This window comes from Sphaeramia orbicularis, chromosome 19 (genome assembly GCF_902148855.1).
Source record: "Sphaeramia orbicularis chromosome 19, fSphaOr1.1, whole genome shotgun sequence".
Taxonomy (NCBI): Eukaryota; Metazoa; Chordata; class Actinopteri; order Kurtiformes; family Apogonidae; genus Sphaeramia; species Sphaeramia orbicularis.
The window spans coordinates 24,477,680-24,498,654 of NC_043975.1; the positions used below are offsets into that span (position 1 = coordinate 24,477,680).

At 37.6% G+C, this 20,975-nt stretch overlaps 1 protein-coding gene across 1 annotated transcript in view; it reads right to left on the reverse strand.

Moving 5' to 3' along the window:
- The window catches only part of tanc2b (tetratricopeptide repeat, ankyrin repeat and coiled-coil containing 2b), a 178,639-nt gene that overhangs the window by 155,793 nt on the left and 1,871 nt on the right, over positions 1 to 20,975 (reverse strand). The window contains exon 2 of the mRNA XM_030122662.1: positions 4,138 to 4,245. The gene's annotated coding sequence lies outside the window, so the exon portion shown is untranslated. The remainder of the gene's footprint in view (positions 1 to 4,137; positions 4,246 to 20,975) is intronic.

Sequence of the window (20,975 nt, forward strand, 5' to 3'; positions counted from 1 at the left end):
GGCCAAAAGGGACAAGGCAGCTTTTGTCAGGTCTAGGACTTGGACTGTGGATAACACGATTTGTGCATGTTTGAATAGATGTCACAGAACATGGTGCGTACGTGAATCTAGTGAGGAAACAAAGACACACAGCAAAGTGTGTTGTGTGTCACTCACTTCTTTTCCAGGATCCTGAGTAATGTATATTAGATGAAAACAGATATATAGTCAGTTACCTGCTCAAACAAGAAATTCCCTCTTCACCCTCAAAATTATGAGCAATGCAGAGCTTTGCGTTTGCTCACGATACAATTATAATTTATGCCACCTCCTAAGCACCACTCGCAGACTGTGTATCTTTTGTGTAGCCAAAGCTTTACTGTCGTGGAATCTCAGAGGAAGAAAAGAGCCAGTGTCATGCGGTCAGAAGGCATTTGAGTCAGACAAAATTTGTGTCAGCACTTTCTTGCCAGCAAGCGAGAGGCTGGCGTTCAGAGCTGTTAGCCTCTTTCTCAGAGGAGAGCCAGGGTTTAATGGGACTGCTCTTCCACTCCATTTGCCAGCCTGCATCATACAGGCCACAGCTGCATACATCCGAACCTGAGACTGTCACTCTGCATACTTTTCTGCAAAACTGGAGGCTTCACACCGACTTTACCAGCTGACAAAACTTGTTCCTCACCAGACTTACACTGGATTTGAACCACCATTCCATTATGTGACACATGTGAATAACATGATGACGAAGCCCAGAGAAGAACTTGCAGAGGTCACTGGATGATGATTTTGTGAACGTCTTACCCTTTTCTTTTATCAGCCAAGTCAATTTTCTTGCTGCTGCCATGGTCATATTCATTCTGATTATGGCAGCACCAGAAGGCCTTGCTCTAAAAAAAAACTTCTTATGAAATGGCTCTGGCTCTATTTCAGAGCCAAACAACAATTTCATGGCTGGCCAGTCACAAAGTAATTACATATGGCCCCAAGCCGACACATTGATCAGTACTCAGTACACCTCTGAAAAAATAAGACTATTTTTGACAGACAGCTTCTTGAAGAAGTGACAGCGCACATCTTGGAAAACTCAGAATGAAGTAAGAGTAATATAGTTGGAATGTGATGCAACTCATGGGCATCTGTGTGTGTTGTAAGCAGGACAGGAGACACATCTATGCTTTCTGAAGTTAATTATTAAACAATATCGTAAACTGCATACAAGGCGCTCCACTGCCAACATTTTAATTCCACACCCTCCTGCTATGACACTTGACAAACTGGCTCTATTTTAATGCATATAAAATCACTGCTCGGTGCAAACTTTCCTACCACATGAATTCATTTTGCTAGTGAAATTACACTATTACAAAGAGAGATGCATCATGGGTTATTTGTAGCATTACCTTTCCTATATTAGCATTTAAACCAAGCTGTGGGGTGAAAAGTGAAGCCAATGACAAAGTGTCAAAATCTGCAGTAAAATGACTATTCACTAGAGGCTGGCTCTAAACGCGAGTCAATCCTCACAGACCCCCATGTTGTTGAAATGTCCAACATCACAACAGAAAAGAACACATCTGAAGGCAGGTGTAAAAGAGTTCTGATCTCTATAGTTGATTTCCCTCATACTGACATCTGTACAAGGGGAAAATTTTTATATAACTTACTTGCTTAGATTATATTAAAGGTGGGGTAGGAGATGTTTTCCTTGAGCATTTTTGACTATATTGCTTAAAATCCCCTTCACACCCCGATTACAACCAATTAATTAAATGCTCTAACACAAAAATAAAAAATTTTGGTCATCTGTGGAATGGACAGGATCGAAAAAAAAAAACCATCCAATCATTTTAACCAGCCCGTCGAAATGATTGAATGGTGATATGTCTATCAAACTCAACTGCCATTTGTCCCTCCCTGCTCCCCCCTCTGCACGTACGCCTCTTTGTGCAAAAAATTGCGCATTCTCAAAGGCTTGGAGCACTAGTAAAGGAAGCCAGAGCCAGAGCTTGGCTAGCTATATTAGCTATATTAGGATGGAAAGTTCACTGGCAAGCTGTTTTGTCACTAACATAAATTACTAGGGAATGTATCTCCTACCCTACCTTTAAGGTGAAAATAATGTAAAATGATTGGAGTGGCCGCTGTAATGTACAGGTTTGTATGATCAGTGTCTGCGATGCTGTGTAGACTTTACAAGAGTTAGCTAGCTTGGCATTCAGAGCTCTTATTTAGTGAATATAACATATGTGTTTATCTGATAGGCAGCCCTGCAGTTGTGTTTAAGAAGATAGCCTACAAAGATGATTATTCTGTCATGAAGTTTACCAGTACTTAATTGCAATAACTTAGCTGTATTAACTGATTTTAGCATTAATATGCAGAGAATTAGATGGTCTCTCAAGCTAACTTGCTAATTAACTAAGGTAGCTGTTCTTAAGATGTATAAATATTTAATGACTTTGACATTATTGTAACCAAACAACTGTATGTGTTAACATTCATTGAAATTATTATTACTATCATTTTTTTTTAATAGTTAACAAGACATTGTGGACCGAAAAACAACAACACATAAACAAGGGGAAAACCAAACAAATAAACAAACCAAAAACAACAACATCAATGACAGAGTAATGACAAACAACAACGACAACATCATATTACAATGTAAAAGATAATAAATGTAAAGAGCAACTAAACAGTATAGCTTGAAATTATATGATGGCATTTAAATTATACTGTTGGTTCGTGTGGTTAGCGTTTTCACCATGTTCCAGTTTCATCTCCCGCTCTTCTCCAGCCCCACCCACTTCCGTTTAATTTTATCTATTTGTTTACTTGAAAGGGAAACTGTGTATTAATGAATAAACAATACACTGTAAATACATCAGATTTAGCACAATTGCTCATTTCCATCCGTAGTCCCAAAACATAAACAAATACATAAAGCCAATATTGTAGACATAAAAACAATACGTCACATGTATGAAAACAACACATCACATGCTGCACTTGTTCTCATAAAGGCAACACAGAAACTATGTCATACATATTGAGGCTTCAAAATGACAGTTGATAAACTAATGGGTGATTTCAAGGATCGTTCAACAACTATTTATAAACAGTTTATGATTTAAGCCCTTTTAGCATCGATTTTCAAGTTTGTCAATGAGTTTGGTTAGTAAGCAAAAACCTGAAGGAGTTGCGTAAAATGCTTTTTTGCTGCTGTTGATTTGTTGAAGAAACAGTATAAACATATTTAAAAAAAAAAAAAAAAAAAAAAAAAAGTCATAATAATGCTATTATGAGAAAAGTAAAAAATATGGGTGGTTAGCCTTGAAGATGCACTTTTGGACATGCTACACTTCATTAATTATGCACTGTGAAAATTATTTTCTTATATATTTATTTATAAAGATCTATATGACAACATGCCACCATACATCACTTCCTTTCTAAACTGGTCTCACTGTCATTACTCCACACACACAGGTTAGTGCTCGAAGTCCCCCAGGCAAACAGTAAATTCAGAAGAACCTGCTTTGAGCTTTGCACCGTGTACACCTGGAACGTTTTACAACATTCATTAAAACCCGACACAAATGTGAGCGAGGGTCAGTGTAACACTGATTTTGAACAACTCCACTTCTGCTTCATGGAATAGAAGCCTATATTTGAACCTGAATGCCTCTGTCAAACAAAGACAAATGTGTCTTTACCATCTTGAATTACAAAAAAAAACTAGAACTGTATGTTCTGAGACAGGATCTGTATGTTTTCCTTACTGTGAAAAGAAAAAAACATTTATTGTACTTGCATATGTTCATCTTTTAAACTCATTTGCTTTTTGGCATTCAGTATATTCAACACTGAAATGTGAAACAATGATAGGGTAAACTTAGACAGATTTAGCTGAACAGTGGTTGTTTATATGTCTTGTTTAAAAAAACTAAAGGTTTAAGACATCTTTTCCTCCTGTCAGAAAGTAATAACATTAAATATAATGCAGTTGCCTTAATGTCCAAACACAGACATCCTTTGTTATTAGTATTCATTAAGTTCTCAAAATGACATCAAAATAACATATTAGCTTACAGAGAGCTGAATATTATACTATAAATAAATGTTTCTACTTCAAAAAGCGGTGAAGGGACTCACCATGAGTAGACAGCAGACAAGTCTCCAAATCCAGCTTTGAGGGCACTGAGGTGCTACATGTCGCTGTACTGAACAGTCCCGATTCTTCTGGGGACACCCAGTGGTTTTCTACAAAGACAACCATAGTGAAAAACAAAAAACTTTTAACAAAGGCAAGTGAGTGACTGTAGGAGCCTCATATCAACAAATAGGAGAAACGGTGCTAGACAAAATGCTGGCTTCTGACATATGCAGTGGACAACCTGGCCTGTCACAGTGTTTACTGCTGATGATCTTTTCCTAACAGCAAACACAGAGAACACGGGGGTTGGTGATGCAAGACAACACCGCTTGGGGTAGCTACAAGGATCGGCTGTCAGAAGGGCGGACTGGGACAGTACACTGTTGTCACTCTCTTCAGGGGGTGGATTTGAAATAGAGTGCAGCATTCATTATTAGTTATGACGCAGAGCCGCTCGAGCCCACTTTAAACAAATAAGCAATTATGTATTTAGGAGACAGGTTAAGATCAGGGAAAAGGGGGAGAAAGAGAAAGAAAGAAAGAAAGAAAGAAAGAAAGAAAGAAAGAAAGAAAGAAAGAAAGAAAGAAAGAAAGAAAGAAAGAAAGAAAGAAAGAAAGAAAGAAAGAAAAAGAAAGAAAAAGAAAATCACATTTGGAAGTGGGGCTGGGTATCATGGCCAATTTCCATAATCAATTCAGTTTCGATTCATAAGGTTCTGAATCGATTAATCATGATTTGATTCGATCCAATATCGATTCGATTCAGTATTAATTGATTCAGATTAATTTAGTGATACCACAGTACAATTTTGAGTTGTAACCTGATTATTTGACCACTGTAGTCATGCAACACATTAATACTGGTATCAATATTGATATTAGAAAGGAAATAAATATGACATTTCAGCAGGAGGTAGCTGAATCTGCACTGAAATAATGAACGGGACAGAAACATTCCCATGTTTCTACAGTGGCTCAGAACAAACTTCTCCATCATCTTTATTGTGTTTTATGGTTGGTGGCTTCCACTCACTGGGGGGGGGGGGGGGGGGGGGGGGGGGGTCACGTAGTGGTCGGATATTGTTGCTTTACTATTCCTCTAACTCCATACTCAGCCATAGGTGATAGTATGGATCCAAGTTATCGTTCCAAGAATGACCGGCTTCTGCAACTCGCCTCGGAGAACCTCTGGGCGGCCAGTTCCTTCACACTGCGGGTTCGAGTTTGAGGCCAGGAGGACCTCCAGCTGAGGGGTTTTCCCCACCCTTCCTTCGCATCTTTTCCGCGCCAGAGCCCTCGCGAGCGAGACCAAGGGGTTCGCACGATGGAGCCAGTCACGCTTCCGTGTACTCCCGGTCCTGCTCTCAAAAAATCGATCTCATCCACTATTAATCAATTACGCAAAATTAAAATGAAATCAGTCTAAGATCGATTAAATTGATTTTTTCACCCAGCCCTGTTTGGAGGAAATATTGTTTCATTTACACTTTTAAAACAATAAGATCATATAAACATTTGGTTATTTATGATACATTTATATATCTCTTAGTGCTCTATCTTTTATACTATTTACCCTCCTGTGACCCAGGAAAGTGAAGGTTTTAGCTTTTTTACATTAAATAATTGTCTTGATTGGAAACTGCATAATGCAACAGTTTTTTCAGATACATTTTTTTTTACATTTTTCAGTGGAATGTCCTTTGCAATGGACAGCATTTTTTAAGTGAAACTGTGAAACTTTTGTTCCCTACAGAGGACAAAAATGCATTGCTGGGTCTCAGGAGGATATGCAATTATAGCAAAACGGACCCGAAATAATCATTAAAGTGGCTATATGTAAGGTACTCTACTCCTAAAATTTAAAAATGACCAAAAATTATTGTCAGAGTGTTTAGAATAAAAATACCAATGTACCACATTGTCCAGATATGAACTGAATCTATTCATTTTGATGGTTCAGGATTTATGTGACCACATGAGGGAGTAATGAGACTGTGCTGATCTCCAATGGTGAGGAAAACTAACATCACAGAGCCTTTAACAAAAGCATCAGAAAGTAAGGAGAAGCAATGAGAACCAATATGAAACAACTTTTAGAGTAAAAGAAAGTGACAAAGTGATAAAAGCTTGAAGCACCGTTGTTTTCACCACTGGACATGGCTCTGCATGAAAAGAATGGAGTTTGGTGATAAAATCTCAGCATTTCTTCTACACTCATGTGTTTGATTATGAGGATTATGAAGGCATGAGAATATTAAATGATGTTATTATGTGGATGAATCCAAACATACAGAAAGCAAAGATGAATCATGGTTTTACTGCGGCTGTTTTCTCTCTGAAAACATAGCTAAAAGAGCTACAATGTAAACTATCAGCTGACGTAGCATGTGACAATTATAAAACACAGTGTTATTTTAACCAATTATAAGTTTTGTTAAGAAAATTTGGTGATACCATAATACAGATGTGTGTGAACAATGAGCTTTATACTTTATTCACTAAGTGGTCCAGTCTGTGGATACATAACAGTGTTTTGGTTTTGGTAGTCCTAAGTGTTCTAGTAGTAATACATATAACCCCTTTAAAACAGAAAAACTAACAAACACATACACCACAATGTCCCACAGAAACACATGTTCTTAGTGAATTGTGTAACAAAAACACATGTGGTGGGTAAAGTGATGTTAAAAATTAGTGAGTGAAGACTTTTAAAAGGACATTATGAGAAGAAAGTCTATTAACCCTGGAAAGCCTGAACCATTAAATCACTGACAGAAAATTCCAGTTCTTTGAAACTGGAGCCTTTATTGGTCCTTCCGAACGACCAAAAAAAATATTTTTTTCAAATGTCAATTTCAATGTATGAGTTTCAATTTTGTATCATATTTGATACATCAGGAGTCATGTGACCGCCATAAGGGATGCAGTAGTTTTTCACCACAGCTCTGTAGCCCCCCTCCTTAATTTTCAACATCTTATATTTGATACATCGGGTCTCAATGCTCAAATATTACTATTTGTGAACAAATGAAACATAATATAACACAAACATGTCATGTTCAAAACTGGCAAAGTTCTGCCTCATTCCTCATTAATGACGTTGCAGTATCACTGGAAAGGCCTCTGGTGAACGAATTCCTCCCCCTGGTGGATTATCCATTTATTGCATGTATCTAATTGTATACATCAGGTTTTTCAAGAAAAAAAACATCACACTGATCATGTAGAGGGCTTCGAAACCCATGTTTCAAATATGATACGTTTGGCGTTACAGGGTTAAATATCTATACACTGTTGCCCAAAAAGTTGGAATAAAATATTTTTACCACTTCTTATGAAATGAGTGTGACAATGTGATTTTTTCTTGATACTGGGACTCAGTAGGTAATGATTCCACTTGGTCAAAGATAATTACTAATGTGTATAAATAGAAATAAAAAGAGGAATGTGTGTGAAAACAAAATTATTCCAACTTTATGGGCAACAGTGCATTGTACGGTGCTTTTTTGGGAGCATTAACTTCAGAATACAGCATAATTTTGACATCAGACAGTGCAATTCAACAAAGTGACTCCACCTTCACAGTGGTCATGATCCAGTTCTCTATCAGTTCAGAATTGTTCAGTTGACTTTCTCAAAGTCACAACGGAAACTACAAACCACACAAGTGCAATAATCTGGTTTTCTCAAGGGTATTACGTGAACCTTCTCAGTTTTTCTAATTATAATTTGTGCTTTTTTTTTCTTGGCTGGAAGCACTACACAACAATTAATATGAATTTTATACTCAACTGCCAACACATTAATTAAAGTTGAGCCAACCACTGGGGTTTGTGAGTCTAAATAAATTGTAACAACTATGAGAAGGCATTACAGAATCTACACTTCCCATTTTCAGATCAGATTCTCAGAAATATGTTCTACCTTCTGCATTTTGGAGAAAATACTTCAAAAATGTTAGATGGCATCAAAGTAAGGGTTAAAACTGAACTGAATTCCCACAGTGTTCTTTTGATTAAAAAACCATCTGCTCATTCTAACAAAATACATGATTTTTTTTGTATATCAGGTAGGATTTTATTTATCTGGAACAAATGGACATGTTCAGACAAAGCATATTCAGAAGGCTTTAGTTAAGGTAAAACCCTCCTGAAGGGGGTGTATAATATAATGGTTAAGTAAAAATGGCAGAGGCCATATGGAAAGAGAGGACATTTCCAAAGGTCGACTACAGATGTCACTTAAAGCTACAAAGGTCACAAAGACGGGGCAGATGTCCCCCGAGCACACGATTATTAGAAGAGAAACGACTCCTCCCCTTGCTAGTCGTCTGTTCTACAAAGATATGGACTGCTGGAGTCAATTCTGACATTCAGTATAAAAAATATCCCCGGAAATCCAGATCCCATAGAAATCTCAATCGTGTGGCAGAACACATAATTCTTTTTTGTCCACTGGGTTTTTGTATTATTGACTGAAAAGGCCAGAAATAAGATCAAAACAAATTATGCGACCAACACTCTAAGCCCCCATTTCAGTGATAAATATGGCATTTAAGCTTTCCCTCTCATCTCTTTCTCAGAGGCCATGAGTGTTTAAGCCTTCATGTAATACAAATGTGTCTGTGTAGCACCCAGTGGTTCATGTTTCCCTTTTACCCATGCTGAAGATTCTGCTTCACATCAAGAGGAAACCATGACTCTGGCTAAGACTCGACCTGCCAGTTTGAGAAATAGATACTCAGACAAATTGGCCTGCATAGACCAGACTCCACATACACAAGGCATGTTAGTTCTCCCCTGACCACATTTTCTATTTACTAAAGGCCTGGGTAATAAAGTATAGTACGCTGCAGACTTGAACTTGAAAAGAAAAAATATCACCCTCCTTTGTTATCACACATACACACTTCTAAGTGTGTTTAACTAAAGCCATGCTGTGACTGTCAGGCAGCAAAGCAAGAGACTCAAAAAATGTGCTTTATTAAGGAATAAACAAAGGAACAAACATGGCATTTTGCCTGAAATAGATGTTTTAAGAGCAGCTGAACTGCTTTTACCATCAATCTCAGATGGGGTTGAGCAAGATGACCAAAAAGCACAGCTCTGTATTTATAGGCTGAATGGTTGTATAAGATGTAGGCCATATAGTCCACTTCATAGAAAAAATATATTTAGGTTTTGTACAAAGTATGCTGCATGTTAAGTTGTGAGTCAAAACCACATGTTATAAAATGCTCTATTCAGAGGAAAAGCAAAGAATACACAAAAATAAGCAAATAATAATAAGACACAGACACAGATTCATGGTTTAAATGGGTTAGAGCAACACTGACTAATTCATTAGTTCATTCATTAGCTCTCATCTGTTACACTGTAACTATTTTGAAAATCAATTAATGGTTTTCTATATGATTTAAAGAAAAAACACCAAAATTCTGTCATTTTAGGATGTTAAATTTTAATATTTTGTGGTTTCTTTACTCCTTGTTGACAGCAACTGAATATCTTTGCTTTACTGATCAAATAAGGCTGACTTCCACTGATTAATTGGCCATGCTCGGAAATTGGCCAATTTTCACGTGATCAACCATGACCTGCGGCTGGCCGTTCAGTCTGAAATTGACCAATTTTGTGCACATGTCATACATACCTCACACTGAGAATGTGCACACCATACAACCCTACAAAGTGAAAGTGAAGCTTAATATGCTTTATTAATTCCTCTAAGTCTCCCACTGTTGTGCACCTCATTTTCCTTTTCCCTACCTTCGGAAACTTTCATTTGAGGGGGCAGGACGTTTGTTTAAAGGGGGCATTGCACACTCTTGCTCCCCCTACAAGCCAGACCCACAATAATTATTGTATTTGCACAATAATTTTACCCTCTGTACGATGTATGATTAATAATTCCAAAAATCCCATAATGTATGATAATTTGACCCCTTCATTACATGACTAAATTAATTAATTAGTAAACACACATAGGATACGGATCCTTGGCATAGTGCTGCACTTGTTTTTATTCATCCTCTCATGCGCCTCTCTACTTGTGCAGCAGGACCTTGATTCAGCCTAAACCATGTAGAAGCTGGGAATTTATAAATGGTGTTGATCTGGTCCATTTGGTGCAGGGGTTCATCCTGTGCTCCACATATGTAAAGACACTTGCTTTTTTCCAAGGTTCTGTTAGATTATTTAAATGTAAAACTGGGTTGCAACATGTAATATGTATGGTCTATGAAAATGTGTTACTAAAGCAGATGATCTGAGCCATGTCAGAATAAAAATTGGGTGTGTATGATAATTTTCCTTCAGATATGATAATATTCAGTTGCTGGTACGAAACGGGACTCACTAAAAACCAGGCGTTTCAATCAATGCACCTGTTTTCATACAGAAAACCTAGCACCTTTTTGCACAATTTTCTTCTATCTTAAAAATAAATGTTCAAATGGGAAACGTACGTTGCAATGTCTTGTGTTGTGTTTGGAAAAAATGTGATCCAAATTGACCAAAATCTGTATCGGTCATCCAAGCACCCTACAAATCGGAAATCGGGAAGAAATTGTAATAAGTGCAAGTTTAAAATAAGGTATCAACACCTCTGACATTTTACAAACAGTTGACTACACAATCAATTAATCAAGTTCATACTCAGGTTAGTACACATTGAAAATTACTCCATTCCAAGTCCTACATCACATACAGATACAGTATTTTCTTGTGCTATGTTACATTTTAAAATATAAGGATACCTTAAATAACTATAGTCACCTTAAAAAGTTGATACAAGCCACCTTGACGTTTCTAACATTTATGGGATATACCTTGTTAAATGAACGTTCAAAATAAATGAGTAAATAAATAAATATACAAATCATAAAAATAATCCTTTATCATAAAGACACAAAGTTTTTTTGTCTGCTAGAGTCAAAGTGTGATGTCTTAAAAGACAGAGCAGCAACAATACAACTACCTCCCACACTTATTCCGGGTCCATATACTTAAATAAAACATCCCCAAATGTGGTTACACCAATTCATGATGAGAAGAATAAATAAAACATCTGAGCTGCAGCCTGACAGGTGACACTACACTAAATGGCAGGTACAGCTTTGAATGACAAAGTGTTGAGTGATTATCTGAGTGCACTGAATTAACAGGGATTGACTTTAAACAATACCTATCCTCAACAAACACTTGCCATCTGCTGGTCTACACTTAACACAGCATGTGAAAAAAAGACTGCTATTTTCAGCAGTAGCTTGATCTTATTGAGCGCTGATCAAGATGAATGAAACATTTAGGCAAATACAGCCAGAGAGCCTCCCTGGCAGAGGACTGGAGCATTCAAAGCGTGGAAAATGGGATATGGTTAGGAAGCTGGTTTAAAGCATTGCCTAAGATTAGCCCCTTTCTTAAATTCCATCTCATTATAGCAGTTACATCCCATAAAAGAGTGGGAGATGATGGGGGTATTACTCAGTCCTTAATACCGGAGCAAACTGAGTAGTGGAGCCTCGAGTAAAATTGGTTTCCATCCCTCCTTTTCTCTTTGTATCTAGACTCCAGACAGAGAACTGAAGAGACGTATGTGTTTTATGTGCATCCATTTGTCTGATTGTAGGGCTCTCCCACAACGTGGCAACTAAAACACCTTTCTGTTATGCTTACGCAGGATAAACACTGTTGTTTCCAGCCACCAATTAGCATTGTAAATCATTACTTCTGTAGATAGATGTTAAAAATGTATGCTCCAGGCCCTCCTGTGTCTTGTTGACTAAATCAAGAAGAGATACTGTATATTATAGTTTCCTTGGAACTAGCATTAACACTGTGTGGGGCTTTCTGCTGGATATCAATTAGAGGCTCATTAAGCATTAAGAGGTCATAGTCCTGTTAGCTTCCTGTTGCCCACTGTGAGCTTTGCTTGACCCTAAACTCGAGGACACGCTGGTGCTTTTTTTTTTTTGTTCTCCCATGAGAATACCTATCAAGCAACACAATCAAATAAGCTTCAGTCAAACCTTGTATTGAGGAAAAAAGGGAGCTATTAGAGCAGCTAAAAAATTCACTGTCACAAAGGCATCCATTTTCTTTCTGAAAAATAAAACCCCAAGTCTGAAATTAGAGAATCAGACGTTAGAGCACAGACGTTTTGTTCATTTTATGCTTTGTGTGTGTGCACATGCTGCATGTTTGCGTGTTTACTTGTCTGGCCTTCTGCTGCCCCTCTTTATTCTTGCCCCTTGGTGTGTAGTTCAGGGCTGAGGTGGTATGGAGTATTTTTAGACAGACTCAAAAGGGACTTTGTGTTCTGACTGCTAACACAATGAACTCTCATGCCTGAACAAGGACATATTTTGGTGACTGGAGGCTAGGAGTACACCACTCCTCTACTTTCAAAAAAAGCCACTGTTGAAGAAAACCACTCACTAAAATGAGACCTGAAATGTGCTCAGTGTCAATGAGGCCCTTTATCTTTTCATTCTATAAACGCATGTCGATGAGAAGCCCAATTGTGGCATTCTGTATATACATTAAAACTCACCAGTTGATAGCATGCAGTACTCACAGTAGTATTTCTCTCTCAGTACTTCAGTAATGTACACACTACAGTAAAGTCTGTATTTGCAAAGGGCAAGCCCATGCAGCTGCAGCCTTTATAATCACTAATCTGACGTTTGCTTAGACTGAAAATACATGCATCTTTTGATCAGCATGTGCTTTCATTTCTTCAAATATACAAGTGTGTGTGGCCTTGGCAAAAGGCATCTCGGCCAAAGTAAAATGTAATACTTTCTCGAAAATAAGTCTTAAAAATAGCTTGCATACTGTGCTGCACAGCATTACATTACAGAGTTCCAGACTGACAACAAGCAGAGGGTGACTGCGTTGATTAGTTCTGCTGATCTTTGTCAGATCTGTAGCTTGTACTCCATATCTGGAGAAAAGCAGCAAACATAAAACATTTTTTAATATTTCACCATTAAATTTATTTTTGGTATGAGCAAATAAATAAATTTAATTACATACATAAAAATAAAGCTGAGATATTTAGTGATATTGTGTTTATATATGTTTTTTTGATTACATTCATTTGAAGAACCACTAAGTCCTCATAAGGGTCAAGGGTTCACTAGAATCGAACCCAGGACCTTCTTGCTGTGGGGTGATAATACTAAAACTGCACAACTGTGCTGCCCTGTATGTTTTTAAAGTAAAAGCTTATGCAGTCTGAATGAAGAAACTGATTAATAAAAAAAAAACAAAAAAAACACAAATTTAAAATAGCATCTATCACATCCTCAATTTTCTACTGGTTTGCACATGATTACTTTTTCATTACTTAACATAAGAAGTCAGTGAAGTCTGAATTTAGATCAGACCACAACATTACAGCATATGAAATAGTCAAATACCAGTAACTAATTTTGTACATATCACAAAAACAAAATATATATCCATCTGAAGTGAACAACAAGTACAAATGCAAATAATCATTAACCTTAAAGTTACAGTAAAGCATTGTGATGCATTTTTGAAATAATAAAGAATCCAATTGGAAGAGCTGGAACCAGCATATGCTGTTATTTTTATTCAATAGAAAAAAATCAATGCCTTTTTCACACTTAAACAGATATTTTAAATTCTGTCAACATAACCGTCGGCTTAACAAAACATCTCTGTCCATACAACAATGTAACAATGACTACACACTGATACAAATGCTCAGACAAGCCATTGTTACTGCTGGACATTAAACTGTGGACACTGTGGATAATACTGGAAGTAGCAGACACAGAGGTTTTAATCTGTCATGAAGGTGAAGCAGCAACGAGTTCAGTTATAAACTTCAGTGTTGGTTGGGGGTGTTGAAGAGTATTCTTTACATGATGTGCATTTGTCCATAACGTCAGTCTGATGTTCAAAAGGTATCTGTGCTGACCTCCATCTACTGCAGGTCATACACTGATTTATACACTTGGATTTGATGTTGCAGGTGAAGGTTCATGACACAAAGCAATCACAGACATGCATAAAATGGGGTGTGACACCATCATTTTCTAATCTAACGTCCTCCCTGTCCACACGGAAAACGCTTTTAAAATTCTCTGTGTATGAGAGGGAAAAACATAGAGAAAAATCCGTTTTGCAAAATATCCACGTTAGTGTAGACAGGGAATTCGTCAAATAGTTAATGTTGGAATCTGTTGTTTGTAATCAGTCCTTTTAGGCTGACAGATTTGCCCAACTAGCCATGTTGTTAGTAGATTTCCCATTTAAGCAGGTGATTCTCTCTTATTTGAAATATGGCTCAAAACCGCTCAAATCCAAACAGCTTGTAGAGCTAATGGGAAACTAATGTTAGCCCCTGACAGGAATTGAAACATTAAAAGCAAAGTGTTGACGAATAGCCAAAATGAACTTGCTCTGCCCCTTCTGTAGAGCTCTTTCTGCCTTTTGGGTATTGGCATGTTCAACAGACAGAAACTGGTCCAGTTTATCCCCAGTTGTAGGAATTAGACATAACCATTTACACCATCTCAGCCATTGTAGTTTCTTAATACAAAGAAAATCATTGATAACAGTGCAGACTCAGACTCAAATAATACCGCTCCTCATGAAATCCTTTTCTTCAACACTCCTACGCTCATCGTCACGCCCTGTTTTAGCACACAAAGCCAATGGAGGCAACTGTGTAGACAACAACATGTTCACTATGTTCTACAGACACAGAAATTCCACACAAATTATAATGCAGTTAACCCATTACTGGCACTTATACATCACAGAGCTGAGGCCCATCTCCCACTACTGCTTGAATGCCACACATACAGGAACAGTGGCGCTATTTAGATATCACAGAGCACTAGTGTTTCAGTGACTAACTTCACGCCTGCCCACAGATCACATTACAAAGCCTTGGCAGCAGCAGTGTCACTGTGCAAGCATTAAGTAGGTGACATGGTGGTAACCCTATTTGTCTTGAGCTGAACCTTTTACATCACACAGTTGAAATGCACAGCCTTCATGATTGATGGCAGAGACTCTGCTAATCTGCTAATAGTGACAACAGATGCTGTGGGCGAGGAGAGGAGGGAGGATGAGGAGCACAATAATGTAGATGATCTCCCTATAAAGAGGCACCACAAAAACAAGTTTTCAAAGTGTTTGCTGTCACTGTGAATACAACTCACTGCTTTCATGGGAACAGGTCACTCCCAAAGCATTAAAAACTTTGTTGTATTATAGCTGTTTAATAGTTACACCTATGAGATAGAGCTTTCAAGCCTGTCAATGCCATTCATCTGCCACCAGCAGCTGGGGCCGGCTCAAGCAGCTGCTTAATAGGCTAACAGGGATCTTCTGGTTCCCAGGAGGAGAGTTTGAGTGGCAGACTGACTGGATACAGCAGCACAGCCAATCTTTGTCACCTAAGAGGCTAGCCATCTTGACAGAAACAGGTAAAGCCATGTAATGCAAGAGGAAACATACATAAAAGAATCCAACACGGCTGGTTGTTCAGCTGAATCAGGTGCTTCTCAGATCACGGGGAGTTAAATATTCAGAGAAAATTACTGGAACCATGCTTATACAAGCAATACATGAGCCTAAAAATAATTACCCTCGTTCATACAGGCTTTTTAGAATCCACACGCTAAGACATAATAGGAAAACACTTTATTCAGCTGAACATATACTGCAACAAGCTACTGTTCTCCATTTTCACCAAGTGGCTTCCTTCTGTTTTTGAAGCACTCTTTATTGCTTTCAGTGCAAACCCAAAAAAAACAAGTGTGCCAGCAAGTAATTAGAATGATTATCACTATTAATCACATGCTGCTGCATTAAATTCAGAATCAATCCTGTTTTCCCGATTTTTCATGTTGCATACAAGGGTTAGATAGACAGTAGCTTGTAGCAGCAGTCTAAACAGAATGCAATCATCTCCTCTTTGTTTAATCACCCTTTCATTCGAGAAAAGGATTGTAAATGCATACTACAGTAATGATCTGTAAACAAAAACACCCAACAAAACTGACTGTACACATCTGACAGATACACAAAATACCACTCTATGAAAATATGAAAAGCAGAGTAGAAATCTGACTTAAAAACACAAACCTCATGTTATTATATATTGATGCAGTGCTCCCATTTATTGTTATGAAACAGTAACCAGTCAAGGCCTATATATCATTACAGCCTTCTTGTCTACAGCAGGCAAAAACACAAGAACTAGACACTGGAGCTTTGATCCTTTCCTGTGTTTCTGGTTGTGCGGCGAGATTTTTTTAAGGTGTATCAGACTCCTTTGAAAGGAAACAGGCAACAACATGTAGTAAAAATACAAAACAGTTCCACCAGCATTTTTCTCTCCATTTTGTTTGGGCTTCTTGAAATCATAGACTTCTCTCCACACAAACAGTGCCTATCTAAAACGCAGCTGCATTGTTGTCATGGTTTTGTTGAAATCTTCTCTGGATTGGTATGTTTAAATGATCCTACCTGAGAAAAAAAATAAAAACTTCAAATGTATGAGCAACAGGGCGATTCATACAAACTTGAAAGTCTTTGTTTGGTCAAAAGCAGAAGCAAAAGCAGGTGAGGAACGCAGTTAAAAGATGTCCATCAGAACTCACTGAATGTCACCGACTCCCAGCAGTACGAAGAGACAAAAGGACAGCAACAGCTAACTGTGGTATTATTCCTCAGACGGAGGAGCTTAGAAGTCAGGATGAACAGCTGGCTTACCCCAGAGTCACTCCACTAACAAGAAAGAATGAAGCTCTAAAAAGCAGCCTTTTCTGCATCATTATTACATAATCAAAGGGTCACACAGAAATCAGGGACACAGGAGAATCCTTCCCTCATTAAAGAGGTTCGGTGTGGTGTCCCTTTTTCCAAATGAGCTCATTTTAATGTGCCACCAGGAATACATTTATCCACTGATTTCTCAGCATGTTAAAGCAGCTGGTATTCCTCTAAGGTGGCTGAATTTCTATTGGTATTAACTATGTAAAGCTATAATAACACTGTGGTCCTACTTGCCTTGCATTTCTAAAATTACAGCCTTGCCTACTCATGGGAATTCAATTGAGTTACTGGCCAAGATGGAAATAAATTATGGACAAAATATCAATTCCCTTTAGGCTGCGCTTTTAAAACTAAACTGATGATTATGCATTTGAAGCAGCCGTATATAAAATACGTATAGGAACAGGGAAAAAAAGCAAGCAAATAGGCTTTCCTGGATTTCGTCACTGCTTTTCCTAATTAAAACAGTGTAAAGAGTGCCATTTGCCTCGGTGCTCTTGAAAATGATTCACAACCTCCCTAAGGATGACACCTTTATTCCCTGTACCGGAAATGATCTTGCGTTTTCAAAGCTGATAAGATTCAGAGAGTGTCACCCAGCACTGGTTGGCTTGGTAGCGGATCCACAAAACACAGGAGTAGTTTTACCTCATTAAACAACAGACCTTTCGATATCTGAAGGAGAAGTCAAATACTCCTTTGTGCCAGACAAAAGTCTCTTAATTAACTGCCACTTTAAAGAACACAAGGTGCAGTATTAGTCATTAGAAGACAACACGGTGTGGACCTGTCTGAAGAAAACAGCTTCTGGTGACACGAAGATTCTTAGTTATGTAAAATCATCTATATAATGTACAAAAAGTTCTGAGGTTGGTGCTTTCATTTGCCTTTTTTTATATAATAGCAAGATCATCCAACTCTGTCGTAGTCAAAAATGAGAAGGAGCCTCAGTTCAGCAGTTCCAACCCCATCTGAAAAAAATTCATATACAACTAAACTGCAAATCCAATTACATCTGTGCTTTCATTTGGTTGGCATCCCCACTCCTGCAAATGTTTTAGCAGCTTTGGTTAAGCTTAGGCAAAGAGTGTAGTTTAGTTTAAAGTAGGGCTGTCAAAATTAATGCGTTAACACGGATTAATCCATCATCATGATTAATCTGATTAAAAATTTTAATGCAATTAACCCATCTGCAGCACAGAATGACTCTGAACGTCTCATCTGGGGCAGTTTGTCCAAGTAGAGTTACCGACGCACATGAACAAATGGCCAGTTGATCCGGTAGTGACGGGCAGCAGAACCAACCCATAAAGATGGAAGACGCTAAACAGTACGTTGACCCTCTGGATGGGAAATATGAGGACAAAAAAAACAAGATGGAACAGTCGAGCGACATTAAGTATTATATACACTCTGCAGGAAGTTTTATTTTCACTGACGCACTTCCAGCTTAAAATACCACATTATTTCTGCTAGCACTTCGGCTAACGTGTCATCCAGCTTGCAATAAACACATTAAGTGGATATATATTCCTTTATTTCTTAAGTCTGTTTGCTCATGCAAAATGAAACGAGATTAACAGATTGAAAATGAATGATATTTAAATGTGATTAATTGAAATTAATCCAGCAACCCTGTGATTAATCTGATTAAAATGTTTAATCATTTGACTGCACTAGTTTAAAGTTTAGGGATGCGCACGAATCATTGATTAGTCAATTAATCAAAACCATAAGCATAGCTGACTTATTTTTTTAAGCATTGACGAATTGTATTTAGGATGGAGGTGAGAGGAGATTTAAGTTTTGCTTTAGAGAGATGCAGAACAAATGTTTATAGTGCTTTTTCTGTCCAAATGCTCCATAATGTTAAGCCTGAAAAAAGTGTTTAAGTGTTATAATTGTGGTTCACCCAGTCCTTGGTTGGTCAGTTTGTTGTTTTGCTACTATTGTATTGCTATTGTTTTATTTCGGTTTAGGTGGAGGACATGCATTAACTATAGCATCATGACTAATTCATATCCACAAACCGTATCTGTAATAACCTCCAGCACCTTTTACTTACAGCGCCTAAACCTAAAAGGAGAAAATGACTTCTGTCAAATTCATCTGATTTTGTGAACTCGGTTGGTGGATGTCTTCACAGAACAAAATCCGCTTGTTTATGCACAATTTATACATGTTTACATTTATAGATGCAGTCAGTACAAAGGTGAAGTTTAGTTGCATATGAATGACTTTCTATGTGTCAGGACTGGCAGTTCAGCCATGTGTGAAAAACAAAGGCTATTTATCCATTCATCGTTTGCACCACCTACCCCAGCTAACACCAGACAAATGCAGGATACACTGGCACCTGCAGCTCTGACAACCATTTATATCTGTGGGCAGTTTAAAGGCAGCAGTTAATATATTAACCCTTTCATACATAATGGTCACTACAGTGGACAGCTATTCTGCAGCTGTTCTTTTGTATATTCATGGGTTTTGTTGTTTTAGTTCCATATCAGCCAAAAGAGTGGACGCTTATGCACCATCCCATAATACACTGCAATTCATACCATTACTGTAACTTTGCTGTTCTTGATAAACCTGATCTGCAGTAACATGTTTCATTGTAAATCAGTTGCTTGTTATTGTTATTAGACTGCAATTAACAGGTTTTTTTTTTTAAACGAAAAGGGCTTTTTTTTGCATAGTACTGACTAGTATTAGAGTATGTTAAAATGTGAGAAAACATTAGATTAACAGCATTAAAAATGTTTTTATTTCATAGTTTTCACACAGTATATCAGTAAATGTATATTTCTTTGTTTCAAAAATTAAACACATGGTGTCCAGCTGAGTGGAATTCAGACAAAAAAAAAAGGTTCAGAAGAAAATTTTCAATCTCATTGTTTTTTTCATGCCTAAAGAGGAATAAAAACACTCAGGAAAAAAAATTTGATTAAGGTTCTCATAATTCATGCATGAAAGGGTTAAGATGTATTTTCTGGACTGTGGGAGTGAACAGAAGTACCTGGGGAGAGAACATACAACCACTGCATCATAACACCACATCTGAAAATAGATCTTGACCTAAACAGGTGATTTTATAAACAAGAATAAAGCAAAACTCATGCCTCTGATAAAAAAAACTGTATTTTTGGATGCAGTGAATTGGTATCTTTGAAATGTCAGTATGAAAACTTGATCTCAGAGACCAAACTGTGCTACAAAATGGAAATTTAAGATGTCTAAGTCAGACACTGCATTCAGTATAGTGTGTAGAAACCACAGCAATGTCCAAACAGTCTATATCAATGGTTTAGCAGAGAAAATCGTGAATGTTTTATTAAGGACTGACTCCTGTGGGAGAGTGTATGTTCTGTTTATTATTTACACTGTACAGACAATTCTAATTGGTACTGATTTTGCCCTGAACTATACATTTAACGTAATTGACTGAAATATTGACATTCTAAGTGCCTGCCAACTTTCAGACTCAGCTTAAATTTAAAGACTTGAGGCATGTTTTATTCACGCTGCAGATAAATACAGTATGAAACTGAAGTCTGCTTTCTGTCGGTTCCTGGAGGAGTCTTTTGCAGATTTGGCTGGAGCAGAATCTTTTTTATTTTAACCTCCGGCCTGTCTGTGAGCATGACAGGAGGGACCATTGTTGGCTCAGGCTTTGGAAAACCTTGTCAGTACCCCCATGAGCAGAGAGATAAGCACCGAAAGACAAAAGTTTAGGGCCGGCTGAGTCGAAAAGAAAAACATCATGAGCTCATAATGGAAAACCTCCACATTCTGAACTCACGTATGTGTCAGGAATAGGGTAGCAAGAGAGGAGCAAAAACTAGCACATGTCATTGATGTGATGAGAGAAAGCTTTGAGGATGACTGTCTTTTATCTACGCCGAGTCGAGCTGACAACCAAGAACTGCAATAATTTCTTTTTTTTTTTTTTTTAAAGTACAGCAAGACAGCAGTCATCTTCATCCTCATACAAAAACCATGAGAGCTGGATC